The sequence below is a fragment of the Bombus impatiens genome, unplaced genomic scaffold, assembly GCF_000188095.3.
Source record: "Bombus impatiens unplaced genomic scaffold, BIMP_2.2 scf_1100, whole genome shotgun sequence".
In the NCBI taxonomy this organism is placed as follows: domain Eukaryota; kingdom Metazoa; phylum Arthropoda; class Insecta; order Hymenoptera; family Apidae; genus Bombus; species Bombus impatiens.
In genome coordinates, this window is record NT_177519.1 from 96,394 (window position 1) to 113,286 (window position 16,893).

General features: G+C 39.5%; 1 protein-coding gene across 1 annotated transcript in view; it reads right to left on the reverse strand.

Moving 5' to 3' along the window:
• LOC100745833 (protein madd-4) overlaps positions 1 to 16,893 on the reverse strand; it is a 109,407-nt gene that overhangs the window by 71,241 nt on the left and 21,273 nt on the right. Inside the window, exons 2-3 of the mRNA XM_012391667.3 lie at positions 7,996 to 8,048; positions 5,103 to 5,202 (exon numbers count right to left, since the gene is read on the reverse strand). The gene's annotated coding sequence lies outside the window, so the exon portion shown is untranslated. The remainder of the gene's footprint in view (positions 1 to 5,102; positions 5,203 to 7,995; positions 8,049 to 16,893) is intronic.

Sequence of the window (16,893 nt, forward strand, 5' to 3'; positions counted from 1 at the left end):
CACGACAAGTAAACGTCCTGATTTGATATTTACTCCGTAGACAGTGCAAAGGCCGCGAGAATCTAATTTACGATGCAATCAACCCAGCAACGAAGTAAATGAATTTATAAGATACACTTTGTGCATACTTCCGATACTTCCGAACGGTTAATTTCGTGAACCTATTAACCCTAGATGACCTCGTTCGTCGTTTCGTCATTCGAAAAATCTTCCATCTGTACCATCTTTATACCGAGTATATTCGGATGATTTGAAACAACGTACCAACCAGATCGTTATTCGCGTAAAGATTGCCAAGACAAGAACCTAATTTCAAATTTCTCCAATCTGTACAATCATCATCTTTTCAAACAACTTTAAATAACATTCCAATCAGCTCAATTTCGACGTAAAGATCGCGGCTTCCAGAAATCCCATCCGGCAGTGATTTCTTCAAATTAATCCCTGCGTCGTTCCAGTGCTCTCCGCGCTGTTCCCTCGAGGCAAATTTCACGCTCGCCGGAATTCCTGCAGATCAGAGTTCTCTCTCTTTTCTACGTGCAAACTTTTGTTCCACTTATTTCTCTATTCGGCTTCTCTATTCTGTGAACGTAATGGACAGCACGTTTACAGGTCTCTCGGTTAGGTCGAGCGTGTGAAAGAGAATCGTTCGTTGCGACAAAGCCCCAATAAAGCCGGTTTCGGGCCGGTTAAATGAAAGAGATATTACGCGTTACGTATGCGGCGGCCGTAGCGGTGGAAAAAGGGGTGGGCAAGATCGACGTTGCCTTTGTGGACGGTGCCTATCGATAGCTTTGTTGGCGGTGCATTTACGAACGTCGAGTGCAGGTTCTCTCGCCTTGCAGCAACGGCGGCCGCCGCGACGTCGACCCTCGGGCGAAATGTCACGTCGGTCACACGACGTCGACGACTACCAAGCTTCGCTCGCTTACTTCTCGCCTTAGGTCCGAAAGAGAGAGAGAGAGAGAGAGAGAGAGAGAGAGAGACCGTTTCGCGAAAATTCTCGATGCAATTTTATGGCTGAACGACGCGAGACCCATACGTGAAACGGAAGCCAGGATTGCCCTGGAAAGTCGAATTGAAGATAATTCCGAACGTGTTTAACCGAATTGGATGACAATTATGAGCTTTCTTTGCTATAAATACTCTTCTTTCTTGCTAATCTTTTGTTGTTACGTGTTGCGAAGGTAAGAGGATAATTGAGTTTAAGGAAAACGGATGTGAATGGTGTTGATCGAATTTGAAAGATTTTTCCTGATTTTGACAAATAATCGATCGACTTATAATATTAATGAATTAACAAGTTGGAAAATATTTTATAATTTTATTATTTTTTGCAAAACAGGATATTCAGTAGGCTTGTAATTTGTAAAATGAACTCAAAGACATTCGATTATCAAACACGGTTCATCCAATATGGGAATTTAATACTGCTGATAATTAGAAAGGGCTGTACAAGAATCTTGAGCCTCCTAGATATTAATTGAATTATCTCACAAATGGGGCGTTATACATTCTTTCTTTCTTTTTTTTCAATTGTATTCAATTGTAACTGGTAATGGCTCGAGATATTCTTCAGACTAGCGAATAATTATTTCACCCCTTTCGTAACGAACGAGGCAATATCGTGGAGTGGTGAATTTTTACTGCTTAAAGATACTTCAGGCTGAAAAGTAAATTGCCACGGCGAATACACAGATATTCGAAGGAAGGAATATCGAGTCGTGATGCGCATCGGAAATGACCGATTACCCATCAACTGTGGTAATTACCATTGCGCAATACTCCACAGGCAGGAGTGCTTTGTTTTGTTCTGCAATATTCATAAAGCTCATCGACCCGCGGGAAGAAATTCCGCAATGAAATACAAATAACCGAACCATCGATTCGCCAATAATGAACGGCAATTTCTTCTTTCGTTCTCCAATAAGAAATTCCATCCTCGTGCCGTATTTATTCTTAAACAATCAACCCCCAACAGATTAACAAGTTCTCGGTACAAACTACCAATTCACGTTTTACCGAAACACTTTTGCGGTGAACGAGACCGCAGTTTCCACCGGCCAAGAACACCGTCCCCAACGATTCTCCTTCTTCATAAAATAGAATCAGCAAATAAAAAAAAAATGAAAAAATGAAAAAAAGAGAGACATAAAATCAAACATTAAATTAATCAGAAGTATCGAACATTGCAGGGCAGGACTAACAGGGGAGGTTACGTTAAAAGGGAAAATATCGCCGGGACAAGAACCGTATACGTTTACAAGTTCCACAAAGGGGCAGCAGGAGGGTGGAGGACATCGATTTTCAGCCTTGAATTTACGATCCGCAACGGCGCTACTTTTCTGCGGTTCGTTCGTCACCCACCCTTCCGTTCTCTTTCACTCCGTTGTTTTTCCTATTCTCTCATTTTTTTTTCTTCGGGGAATCGTGTTGCCCGACGTGGACACACACAAAGTGGCAGGATGGATACACGCGAGACCAAGACAATACGCAACCCTTCGGCATATGTCGAAGAAAAGAGACAGATAAAAAAAGAGAAAAGGATAGAATAGAAGAGGATAGAAAGGAAGGGAAGAAAGGAAAAATGGCCCGGGTAAATTCGACGGAATATCGAGTTGGCAGATATCAATGGGAAGGACGGCCACGTGTGTCCGTGGACGGGGTCGAAACTCGGCCCAGATTCGGAATGTGGGTCGGGTCAGCTGCATCCGTGCATCCCCCGGGGTATGGCCGGGTGCTGCAAAGCGCAGCACGTATTCGATGCACTTGCAGGCTCGGGGCACGGTCATACGTGACAGCCGCAGCTGACCGTCACGCGTCGAATTTGAATTGATAATTCGCGTAATTTCTGACCGAGCCCTGTTGGCATAAGGCTGTAATAACGGGACGAACAATTAATTACGGAGTCGCGGCCTGAGCCGTTCTTTGACGTATAAACCGCTTGTCTGTTCGCTTGACGATGATGGGTTGACCGTTTTGAGCTTTCACGGATGACGTGTGTGCGTGCGAGTATACGTGGTATACACGCGTGTTTGTGACACCGGTGGAAATTGTTTATCGTGCAGATCGAGAGTGCCGCTATTGATTGTCAAGATGTGTCTCGTTCGGAAGATTTCTTTTGTTCGCCGATTTTTGCAACGAGAAGAAAGATATTCTCCTTTTGTCCCGTTTTGCATTGATATTTTCAGGAAGTAATACTCTTTTTCGGTTTTGTTTAATGCTAAATTCGTTTATCAGCTAGTTAAACGAAGATTACCGTAATGTTGTACCGAAACGTTATACGTAATTTGTATTTAATGATCTATTGAAGAACCGCTATTGAAGAATCGAAGCTGTGGACAAAGTAAAAATGAAACTTTATCCAACCTGTCTTCGATCAAAAGGAATCACAATTGGTGTCACTGGCCTGATTCGATGCTAATCAGTTTTCTTAACAAAACATTTACAATGATTCTATCAACTTTATCTGCTCAGTTTACCCTTTTCTCTGTTATAAAATACTTGAAATTTTAGAAGAATATTTCTAATGTCTGAATTATGAAAACAAAAGTTTAAAACAGCAATGAAAAATAGAAGATACGGTATGATTATACATACGATATAGTTGGAATAGACATTTTTGTAATTGTTCAGAGGTAATGTGCAACCAAGTTGATACTACGAATTCTGTAGCCAAATAGGACTACGAATTTTTAAACACTTACTTATTCGAATAAAATTTCCCTACTTATAGGATGCGCAAAACCTTTTTCGATTCGACTATATATGTGACAATGCCCGGAGCACTCTATATACGTCTATCGTTAACCATGGAGGATATAATTCACGGACAAAATAAAATCCACTTGTAATCGTTAAATTGACGATGGTTTGGGGAAAAGTTTGTGAAAAGGGTTAAGCAAGACACGGTTGGCGAAGCAAATCCCGTTTCCCAGCGCCTACATAAACGGAACCGTGGCGAAGGGTTGGTGGGCGGTATAAGAGAGCGAGAGGGAATCGAGGACGGCGTATCGCGGTGGAATACTGCGAGGCAGCTTCAAAAGTTGCCAGTTAAACGACGGAGTTAACTTCGTTTCGTTGTTTGCGCGAACCGCAAATTTCCTCCAGTTACTCAGACCCGGAGCCCTGGTGCCGTTATAATCACGTGGATGTACGTGTTACCGGGGCTCGAACAGCAGACAGAGAGACGAGAGAGTCACTCGGTCGTTCTCGTTTGTCCCGTTTCTACTCGTGTGACAACTTACTCCTCGCCTTGCGCTTCATTCGCGATAAAGGACAGAGAGGAAACACGGTGCAACCAGTTCCACGGCTCGGAGCTTCTATCTCACCTTGCCTGTTTCCTATACGTTACACTCTCTGTCTTACAGTCTTACGGCGGCAAGTCGCTTGAATAGAATTATATTGATAAGACAGCCGCTTTCGGGAATAATTGAATTTAGGCTAGTACACTGAATGTTCGACGGATACTGCTATCTGTTTGGTGCAACTGCTTTACGTGGTTGTTCTTCCAATAGATATCGGTTTGTTTCGTGGTTTAATTTCTGATCGAATTTTCCTTCCTCGGGTGTAAAGAAATTGTCACGTGATTAGACAAATTGTCTACAGATGATAAGAATTCTTCATGGTTGTAAACATTTCTCGTTTGGAATATTATTAAGAGAAGTATTTGCTGATAGAATAGAATTATATCGGTTGTGAAATAATTGAATCTACGATACTATTTTATGTGATTATTCTTTCCTTTTGGTTCGTGGTTTAACTTTTGATCGATTTTTGTTTTTTCGTTGGAGAAAATTGCACGAAGAAATTTTGAATTGATAAGGGAATTGTTTAGAGGCGACGAAGAGTTTTTACATTTACAATATTCTCCCTTTTTCATCTGTTAGATGCGATAATTTTACGAGGTGGTTTTTCTATTCGTGATTTATCTGGTATTTAATTTTTCATCGGTGTTTGTTCGTTAGTGGCGATTTTGAAACAAAGACGAAGAAATCGCGAAATGGAAAGACAATCGTTTATAGATGATGAAAATTTGTGACAAATGTAAGTGTTCCCGTTTAGAAAAGTAATGAAAAAGATGCTTTCGTTGAATGACTCACCTCAGGGTTGCAGATCTTGTATTTCGTGCTCCACGACCTGCCTTTGCACGGTTTCCTCCTACAGCGCCTCTGCTGTCGTGAAATCCCACCGCCGCAGCTCCTGCGAAGTAGGACGGGCATGATTAAAAAAACAACGTACGAAGAGACTAACAAGGAGCATAGGTGTAATTTTCGACGCTGGTTCTTTTCGTCGCAAAAATATCATTTTATGTAAACAAGCAAAGAATTCAGAAACCCTGTATTCTGTATTCCTCGTTGTCGCGAAGATTTGCTAATGATACAAAGTATAATTGTACTATTGCTATTAAGATGTAACAATATTATATTCTAATTTAAAGAAAAATGTATTGAACGTGAAATATACATACGTTGTCCATGTATATTTATATTATATATATTATTATTATTATTATTATTATTATTTCGTTTCTTTTACTTCGCGTATCTCGACAGTTACGAGAGAACTGGCCGGAATTAGGACACGTAAGCGGAAAATTCAAAGCACCTGGAAAAATCATACGGTTTCTTTGATCATGAATTACTCGTTTCGAGAATTTAAGTAGCACTTGTGCTTGCGGTACACACGGGTCGGTAGTTCGCAATTCTGACGTCATTACTTAAAATTTGTTTCAAACGTAGCTGTGATTTAAAAGATGAATGAACGGTATATGTATAACAGAGTATACGCATAAACGACGACGTCAATTAAACGAATAAAGGATCTTTAATTTCGCGACAACGAAACGTTTCGGGCAACTACTTCTACAAGTATCCCGTTTTCCAAACGTTCCCTCTGTTTCTTAATTTTTCATCCCTTATTTACTTACTAATTAACGGAGAGAGACGGTTGCTTCATAAAATCTTTCATAAATAAATTTGTCGAATTAATGAAATATCTTAGACAAGCTAATTCTACTTTTACTAGTAGACAAGCAAAACTATTCACAATTTTGTTCAAACAATTTGATATTCCGATAATAAAATTTATTGTAGAATTCCAAATCATCGTACTACGGGCTATGCCCGTAATTGTAGGTTAAGGGGTTAAAGAATCTTTATTGATGTAATATATCTGTCCTGAAAAATATTACTTTTGTGAAATTTTGTAAATGCATTCACCCTTAATATACATACATATTACTTACAGAATTTTGAAGATCGGTAATAGGGAGAAATGTAAGAAAATGGTAGCAATGACATCTAAAAGTGGAGAATAATCTAGCACAGAACTAACAACAATAATTAAAAGTACACAATAATCTATGTATACAAAAGTGGCAATCACAATCTATGGTAACTAAAAATGAGAAAAGTTTAAGACATGAAACATATTCGCACCTTCAATTCCCAATTTCGGACGATTGATATTTTTTCCCAAAAATTTTGAAGAATGTATCGGAATAATGAAAATTTACATTATAAGAAAATATCAATTTATCCACTATCGACAATTGGGAGAGGTACTAAATACTAAACTTCTGCGATATACACTATACGTCGTGGATTTGGCAAAAGAGAGTGGTACAAATCAGATGGTAATGCGTTGATGAAGGGAAAAAATTTTAATAAATGTATCGGGGAACGCGAACAAAGATTTAGAGGGCCGTGGCTGGCCGCGTCGAATGTACGGCACCGTACATCATACAATAAGCTTCTCCAGGAGGGCGAATGCAGTTCACCAGTCGTAAGCGTCATAAATTATTTGCTGGCGCAGTCTGGGCCGTTTCTGGTCGGCTGAAAAACGAGCTAGCCGTTCCGACGTCCGCCACCGGAACTCTACCGTTGTCGAAATGAGTTCTGAAACGTTTAACATTCCAGCGACGTAATGGCGCCGCGACGCGATACTTAGCCCTTCGATCGGTTCTATCTTGCGATAGAACACCCGCTTTATGATACCGAACAACGTCAATCTTACATTTTTGTTACAAAATGGAGGATGTTTGCTAAGTTAATTTCTTATAAATGCATAGACATCCGCAGTCTCGTGATAACCTTCTAACATTTATTACTGGTTTACGTTATAGGAAGCGATGGAAAGAGTTACAAAAATGACGCAAAAACGTGATTTGGCTTTTCATTTAGTATAATAAACATGTGATAAAGCTATGACGGTTAAAAATCAATGTAAATGCGATATAACGCAGATAAGAGAGTGATTTGCAAGAAAGTATAATCGAACGGTAGTCGTGATAGGGAAATCATGATTTATCGTTTCTTACGTCACTCAGAATAATTTCACAATCCGTTATTAATGAATAAGCTGTAGGGTCAGAAGTGATTGTCGTCAGAGACGAGGATTTCTGCGAGATGAATCAAATCTGTTTTGCCTACAGTGAACCGTAATAAAATTCCCGACAGTTGTGTAAAATATTTTGCGTATTTTCTAATATCGTTTACATTATCGTTCAGAAGAATCCGAATATTTTGATCAATTTGTAGTAATATTATGCGAATTTTACCAAAACGTCGAGATTAATAACAAGTTAATAATTGGTAGCTTTTTATCTATTAAAAAGACTCGACGACGATATGTTTGCCTATTTACTACATGTAACTTGTATTGACTTGTATTAGCGCCGGAAATGTTTCTATCAGTTTAGAAGTACGTTGACCTGTGTACTTGCTTACAATTAATCTCTCAGATAACAAAATACAATAGTTCTACAAGGCTTGATAATTACAAATTATAGATTTCTTTATTATTGTTGATTTCCAAAAATGAACTGTCATTTATTCGCAACTTTTTAATGAAATTATATTTTATAACAAATGTTTAAATGTCTGCAAAACTCAGCTATAAAGAATGAGTGTACAAATAATTACGAACGAAAGTGTATCCTATCGTATCAATCAATTAATATATCCAGTCAAATCTAAAGCGTAAAATGCTTACTTTGTACAGCTGGACCATTTGGACCAAGGTGACCATTCGCCCCACACGACGCTCTGAAAATAGAAAACAATTTGTCAGTATTTGTTTCCTTCGCGAAGCAATTTGTTAAATTTGGGACTAAATTGTACAAATGAAACGCCCATTTCCGCGGAATACATTCGATAAAACGGATGGGCACGCGTGCACGCATGTTTATCATTTATCATTTATCATTTATCACGAGAAAAATTCGACGTCCAATTATTCGGCGTAGCGAATTAATCGGAGGCTGTATTTTCTAAAACTGTCCCGTTTCTCGCGCCCATGCGTTACTTTTAACGAAATTGGAGGATCCGTCGCGAGCGAATGAATTCGTTAAAATACCGCTCGATGCACAGCAATATTCGATAGGTAATTAAATCAGCCCTCATGAAATTGTTGGACAATTAATCCGTACAACGACAAATCCCCCCATTCCGCCAGCTGCTCCCGTTTGTCAAATATTTCTTGTCTATGCTCGAGATTTACGAACAAAAACCTTTCGAAGTATGAATTTTATTCCAGTCAAGCACGAAGGCTATGTTTAATCCAAGAAATTGCTGCTTTTAGCTCGTGTGGGACAGGATGAATCGTACGTGGATGACATGACGGATGAAAGGTTTTTGTAGAGTCTTAAATTAGAGACACTGAAATCGTGAATACGATAGGATTTTAAAATATCGATAATCAAATGTTTTATGAGGTTACATGAATAAAATAATTTCCATTTTAAGAAGATTTTACGATTGTCCCTTTTGACCCTTTCCATTCCCCAATTACTATATTTTTTAACGAATTACTGACAAAACTCCTAAAGAAGGCATAATGTATTAAAATGCAAAACAAGTACATATTATATATCGTTACATAAGCAAGATATTTGCAACAAACACGTAACATATAATACGTAAATGAACCTCCATTTATCTTAACATTTTCAAAATTAGGGAGAACCATAGACGAACAATATTGTACAGGTCGTACAATATCGAATCCTAAAATTCATTTTCACGTAACAATATGTGTATAGGATTTCTAGAAATATATTTTATCGTAATAATAAGACCAGTAACGTAGATGATCCGAGATCTTTGTAGTGTTAATAAACTTCCTTCTAGATTTACCTCGTTCAAAGAAAACATAGCGCAAAAAATGGCGTACATCCGATTCGTCGTATCAAGAATTGGAGAATGTGTGTCGAGAATCGCGTATAGAGCAATGCTTGCCGATAAAAGTGGCACCGTAAGAACGGCGATATATCAAAGTATTTAGCGTTTCTCTACAGCGTGGAAACAGAAAAATCTCGTCTGCGAGGCGGACAGGAGCTGGCTTGCACATCGATATCCCTCTTGGAGCAATAAGTTCACCGTGAGACGTGATAAAAATTTCGGCGCTTGTATATCGTAATGCTCGGCACGTTCGTAGCCGAACCGAGCGGATTTCGAAAATTCACTTTTACCAGTCGGCTCGAGGCTCGTCGAGCTGAATTCCAGGCTGGATATTTCGCGATGGCGAGCAGTTGCTGCGATCATCGCTTCAGAATCTGCAGAAAATAAATCGGGAAGGTCGGTGAAGCATTCTAACGTGTTAAACGACACCTGATTCGATTCTTTTTTTTTCTAAAAATAATCAACTTTGCGCAAAGTCGCAATTTTTTCATATTGAGATTGAAAGAATCGTTGGGAAAAATATCGGTGATTCAATATCGTAGCGAGCCGTGTCATCGTCCGCTTTATGTTGCGTTACATAGAAATTCTGTGGAACGTATTGTTAGCTTTTCCACTTGTTTCCCATTTCGAAGTAGAACATACGCGTGTCACGTTTCTCGATCGCGGAGGGCTTAACAAATACGAGCCCGTTCATCCTTTTCCTTTCGTAACGAAGTTCGTTTAGTTATTGCCCTCAATTGTTTCGGGGCGGACGGTTTTCAATTTTTGAGGAATGCTTGTGCACCTCCTGTACATCGTATCGTCCTGTAATTTCTACCTCCCCCCCCCCTCTCTCGCCCTATTTCCAACAAGAAATTCGAAACCATATACACGGCCCTCAGATATCTACACGATTACAAAGAAACAAATAAAAACTCTATTACAATTTTCCGTACTAAATTTGATAAAGAAGATTATTAACGTAACCGTGGGGTATCAATTCGAGAGTAGAGATATCGTAGATGATATCAAATATTGTGCCGATAACCTTCACCTGTCACAGTTATTATTCAGGTTATCGCGATTACAATTATCGAACAGGATTATGCGTACTATCCCGTTGAATTATATTATATTAATCGATCTCGATCGAAGAAATCTGTGGTTAATCAACCGCATTGTAGCGTATCACGGACACAATTATTAAAATTTTCGTGGTTCGAGGCACGAACGTTGCTCGAATAAAATATAGAATATCTTGCCGATGATTTTCCCTCGATCGTTCGCTCTCTTTAGCTGAGCTACCCGATAATGAGCTGTTGTATCGGCTTTCGACCGAGAGAAAGAGCAGTAAGGGACCGACAATTAATCCTTTTTATCCGACTACCGCCCTGAGCGCGAGCGGGGAACAGTGGATCAACGAAAAGGAGGACATCGTGAAGAAAAAGAGGAATAGAGAACAGAGGGATGAAAGAGAATAAGGGAAAGATCGAAGAGCTGAAACTCTATAAAAAATAATTCAACGAGAAAGGGAAGTTATGGAAAAAGAAAGTTAAAAGAGTGATAGACGGGAGAACAAAAGTAATGGAGGGGCTGAAAGTATTATATATAGATTCCCCCGTGTAACGTCAAACGCTGAAATTTATTGCAATTTATTTTTAGAGAGTCTGTTACTCTCTTCCTCTGTGTTTATCTTTATTATATCATTTTGTTTCTTTTGTTTGCTAGTATATGTAGGTTGATTACATTGCCTGTTTCCCGACACGTTTAATCCTGACGCGAATACGGCGATCAAGTGTAATGGGCGATAATTTCACGCTCGAGTAAATTATAATGGCGCAAATTTGAGTGGCTGAGCTTGGTTCACGTTCTCTTTATTTTTCTGCTAGTCGAGTCACTGTTTCCTACTCTATTTTATGATTCCTTTGTATAACTAATTATACGCAATCAATTTGTTGATCATAAATAAACTAGATAACACAAGGATGAAATCATCTTTTTTCACGCTTATTTATAATAATACTCGAAACATCCACGTTGGATTCTTTCTTGCCTACAGGCTTCAACTATATTCATTTACTGTTTAATCACTTTGACAGTGATCTAGGTATTTGCAATTCCTCTAAAGTTGACAATATTTTTCCTCGGATATCATTTGGAGTAAAAACATTAAAAAGGAGGAATTCCGACGACTCTTTACATGAAAAATGCTCTTTATTCTCTTCAAAATGCTCTTTATTTGCTCACGGCATAACCGTGTCAATTATAGCGAAAGAAACAAGCGTGGAAGCAATCCCATCTCGATTTATCTCCGAAGGACACGCGCGCAATTGACGAGAAACGTGGAATATCTCGGAAAAAATACGGCGGATATTTTTTAACGGTATTTTCGCTTTTTTTTGTTTCGTTCTCGTTTGCTTCATCGTCGAATTTTCGCGACACGAGATCGCTTTTCGTAGAAAATAATTGAAGCATCGATCTGGACGTCGCAACAGGACGATACGCCGGCTCTCGAAAACGGTCGCCTCGTTTATCTTCCCTCTCGGGTTGGTCGGTGCCGCGTTATTTCGCGAGAGGACGCAAAGTTTGTACGGGTGCAACGAGGCGACGCGGTGACAGCAGTCGCGGGTACGTGGCGCGTTAACATTCGCGGAGTTGGTTCATTAAAAAAGCGTGGAACAAGCTCCAGGGCGCGCTCATTTGTTAAAAGTTCGCGGGCTTGTTCGCTGTTTGAATCGTTGATTAAAGAAGTGGCGGTCTCCCGTCTCATTTTTTATGCGTTTTCCCTTTTCCCCGTACTTTCGTACGTTTCTTCTACCTACCTTCCTTTTTTATTCTTTTATTTTTCTTTTTTTTTTTTTTTTTAACAGAACTTGTACCATTTGAACAGTTTGAAGAGTAATTTAGGATGATAACGATATATATTTAACGGATGAATTTTGATGTTCTGTCTGTTGTTAGGGAGTTGTAGCTTGGAAATATGAATTTTTTCTTCCTTTTTCAAAGTAATTTAATTCGTGCAATGTGAATCTAATCTGGTATCTTAGGTAGGAATTTCTCCCCTTTGAGCAATCGAGCGCAATTCACGGTTATTGAAGATGAATGAGCCAAAGATGAGTTACTAACGTCCTATTTGCTACCTAAATACAGCAATTATTGTCTACTAGGTTACTGTCGTCGGTAAATCAGCATGCGTTAATCCTTGTCCTCGCTATTACACGGTGCATTGATCGTGAAGAGCGTATTCTTACTTGTCCGAGCAAGCGTTTACAGCCTATTGCGAAACTTTGCGCTTTTATACCTTTGCTAGATCCAAATATACCCATTGAGCTTTTCCAAGGCTAGTATTAATAAATAAACAATTGCCCATTTTAATGGATCATCTACAAGAAATATTACTTTTAGCTTTCGAAAATCAGAATAATACTTCTACATTTTCAATCGTTGGAATACTATGTTTCATTATATCGATCTCTAAATGAATAAACATACCATTGAAATAACCAAATGAATAAACGGTAAGATGTAACAATTTCTAATGAATCAACGACAACGGAAATCTTCCAATGACCTACCATTGTGAGACCAAAAGGCAACTTCTAGATTTTCAATCGACTCACAAATAACTTATAATCGCTATATCCTATTATGTTTATTGACTCTTCGTGCGAAGAAGCTACCAACGAGTCGATTTCCTCTCGAATTGTACCGGTTCCCAGAAGAACGTTGTAGAGTTTCTCGACCGAAGAGATCCATGGCGAATGTCCAGGAGTTGGATCGTTTCGGTGAGATTTGTCTGGCCGATCATCGGTCCTACGGGGTATAGGAAGCGAGTGCAATGGCGGGAAGGAAAGTGGCTAGCATGGTGCGGCACATATATGTATAGGGCGGTGCGAAAGCCCGCATTGCGGAATGAGAGATCGCCTATCGGCCTATTGGCTTGTCCTCTCTGCTCGTTTATTTCCATCTTCCTCCCCTCTCCACCCTTTCCGGTTTCTCCCGTTGGTATCCGGTTGTACGACCCTGTATCCGTCTCTGTCTGCCACTCAACACTCCTCTTTCGTTGCCAATTTGCGACGAGATTCACAGCTGGAGGCGATAGCGACGCGTGCGTGTCAGATAAGAATCGCTTTTGCACCCTGGGCCCCGTGGTCCAGTCCCGTTCGATCCCATAAATCGAACGATTCGATCGTCGCTCGGAAGATTTAACGGCGACGAAAGCCCGGCTCGCAGTAAATGTCAACTGATTTTCCTAGATTCTTTATAGGCGAGCCACGATAAGCGCCATTGCTTTTTTCTGCGTTGATTTAACCAGAGATGTCTGCTTTCGAAATTGAGAAGTTGAAACAATCGAACGATGTTGGTAGAGAGAAATATAAAGAAACGATATTTGTTCAGTAAAAAGGGATACACACTGTCAGACACATAGAAATATAAGGATATCCGTTGGTTACATTTATTGGAAGACTCTAACAAACGTTATTTTGTTCGGTATTTTACGTTATAGGGCACATATGATGCAAATGGAATAACTAGAAAATAAAAGAAATAAAAACCATTCAATTTACACTAAATATGAATGTGTGTCGTCGAATATTTATCGTCGACACTATGTAATAGAAATATGGCAGAAAGTCGTGCGCTAAGATAATTTATTTTACCTTTTGGATTGTGTTGGATTAGAGAAATGCGTTTTTTATTTCTACTGGAAATTTTCACTTCTGACACATACATCGTTTATCGTTTCAACTCCTTCGTCGGAATACTTTCCTTGTGAAATTATAATATTGATAAAGAACATTTTCATCGAAAATTCTATTTCATTACGAAATAGAACCGCTTATAGTAATGTTGTGTACAAAGCAAGTTCTTAACCAGCTTTGTGAAACTACTTTGTGAAATTACTTTGTGAAAATTCGCGATTCTTCTCACAAATACAACATTTCGATGTTTCTAAATTCATAATTGTACTTCCGCTTGTTAGTTCCGAGTAAGAAACATTAGCATAAATAAAGAGAACGTCCCTTATTCCCGCATTTCAAACTACTTCAACTTCCATAATATCATAATACCATTTGCTAATTGAAATTTAACTTTCCCCTCTGATCCTCATCGTTAATACATTCGTTTGATATTTACTTCTATAAACACGTGTGTTTAAGTTGTTGGCTAAGTTTCAGACGATTTCAATGAAAATGTCTGACGATGAATTAGTGGTAACGACTGCGTTAATTCAACGATTAATGGGCAATTTTCTGAAGCTGGAAGTGTGGTTACTTCGAGTAAGCGCAAATATTGGTCTTCTTTGCATATTGCGCCTGTGTAGGGGATGTGGTCACAGTTTCGAGTCTGTTTGTCGCGATTCCGCGAATATTTATGCATACGAATCTTCGCGGTCGCGTGCAATCGCGCTCGCTTAGTTTTGCGCCTGTCGTTCGACAATTTTGCATATGCATGCGTAAACGCGCGCTACTCTGCGTGTTAAATATGCTTCTACGTGCAGTTGTTATTTATATAGGGAACTCGTTAGGCGGTTCTCTCTGTTTCTATTATTTCGTGTGTCTCACTGATAACGATTTCATAACGAAAATTCTTATTCCTTCAATTTTCAAGTCATAAAATTGAAATTTACGAGAATAATTACAAAGTTTATACGAGGGAACTTGAAAACTCTTCGTTACAACTGAAAAATTCGACAAATGAAGCCTAAGTTTAGGATATGTTTATTGAATTTTCGTTGCTGTTGGACGATACATCTGGGTCGATAAAAAATGGTTATTTCGAATTAGTATTTTCAAACATAAGTCGTACGTATTCGACGGGTTTGCTTGAGAATTCCGAGACTGAAATAACTCCGGAAGAGTAAACAAAATATTTGTGTATTCTCCAATTAGCAAAATTGCCTGCGAAATTTGCCAAGGTTCTGACGACTGTGCTACCATTTTAATTGTAAAAGCTTATAGAATGTCCATTTTCAAATTTCCATAAAATTAGCAGGCACGAATATATTTTAAAGAGATGAATTTAATTTACAGAATGTTTAAGCAAATTTAATTTGGATAGTTACGTACATGTAGGTAGATATATGGAAACTAAAATTGAGAAGAATCGATCGACAAAACCACAAGGGGTTAAAGTGTCTCAGCGAAGTAATCTTCGTGTCGTCCACGTATCCTCGGAAATTCTGGAATTTAAATTCTTCATTCCCCCGTGTCGTGGATTCGATGTAACGTTAAAACTCCCTTAGCGGGTTCGGGGTGGTTAGACCGAAGCAGTCTCGTCCGAGACGCCGCGCCATGTTGCCGTTAGACGTAATTCAAATTCCGGTGAATTTCAAGCGGAACCGAATGCGATAGCGAGGACCGTTTAAACTCCGCTTTGCTCCGAGCTGATCTCCACGCGACGAAATGACTTCACGCATTCGCGGCCGCTCTTCAAAGCATTCCGCTAATTTACATGCATACAAGCCTATATCGAGGTCGACTCGGGGACTTTAATAAAATCAAGCAGAACGAAGATAAAAGCATGGATGGAAGGGTTGCGAGAGAGGGATCGAAAGACAGAGATGGGTAGAGAAAGGAAAGCGTGTTGCCAGAGAGTAACGGGCCAGCTATTCCCAATTCCCACCCAATCTAAAATCAATCTTAGTTCGTGCTCTTAGACGAACTGGAAGTAGGATTCTAAAGGGAGCCGCGAGGGGATGAAACGAGGGTGAGGTTCGACCGATCACTTTTAAGCAGGCTTGCAAGTCTGCATTATTCAAACTCCACCGCCAACCGAACTAGAGTTCCACTGCCACCCTCTAAAGAACCCCCTTGTGCCTTTCTCTACGAGACTAACCCCTTCCTGCCCCCTCCATCTTTTTCTATTCTACACCGCTTCATCCGATTTCTCTTGCTTTTCTATCCATTTTCGTTTCAGTTACGCGCGAGGCCGCCCGTTTTTAATTGTTATTCCCACTTTGTTAACGCTTTCGTAATTTTAGTATTTTTACTTGAAGAATGAATTTATTATATAAATGGTCTGCAATTCTCAACCTATCTGTTCCCTAGAGCATTGTTTCGAGTATTGGAAGGATTGCAGGATTCGAGATTCGGGAGTGTTCAAAGAATTAAAATTCATGACAAACAATTTAAAGATTGGCAATCAATTTTACGTTACTGAAGCTGTCCTTTTACTTAGTTGTGCCATTAAACATGTACTCTTGCACCGGATGTTTGAATAAATATTTCATTTAATTAAGTATCTGTCTACTTTATTCTTAAATATTTCATACATTTGTCATCTATTTTTGGAAAACTTCTATCCGTGAATCTAACAAATCGTTCCTGTAAAAAGTGGAGATCTGACTTGTTACGCCACGAGGCTTACCACAGGCTGTATTTTCTAGCCGTCGCTCGCGGTCCTACAGCGTCGCAGGCAGACCGTCTTATCTGCCCGCCGGATCATATACAATGTATCGACGAGAGCATAGTTGTCGCCAAGCAGCGAGCTCTAGAAACGTTGATTTTTGATCGTTACGTTTTTCACACAAGAAGAGGCATACGTGATCATAGGCGCGAGCGGTGGCGTGACTCGACCATAGTGGGGGTCGTCTTCCAAATGAGACAAAGGAATAATCGAAGGGCGATCAGTTCCTTCTGACGAGTCCAATGTCACGACCGGCATACTTCAAATCCGACGGACTGACGATAGAGATAAAGATGTGGCGGCACTCGGCGACAATGTATAT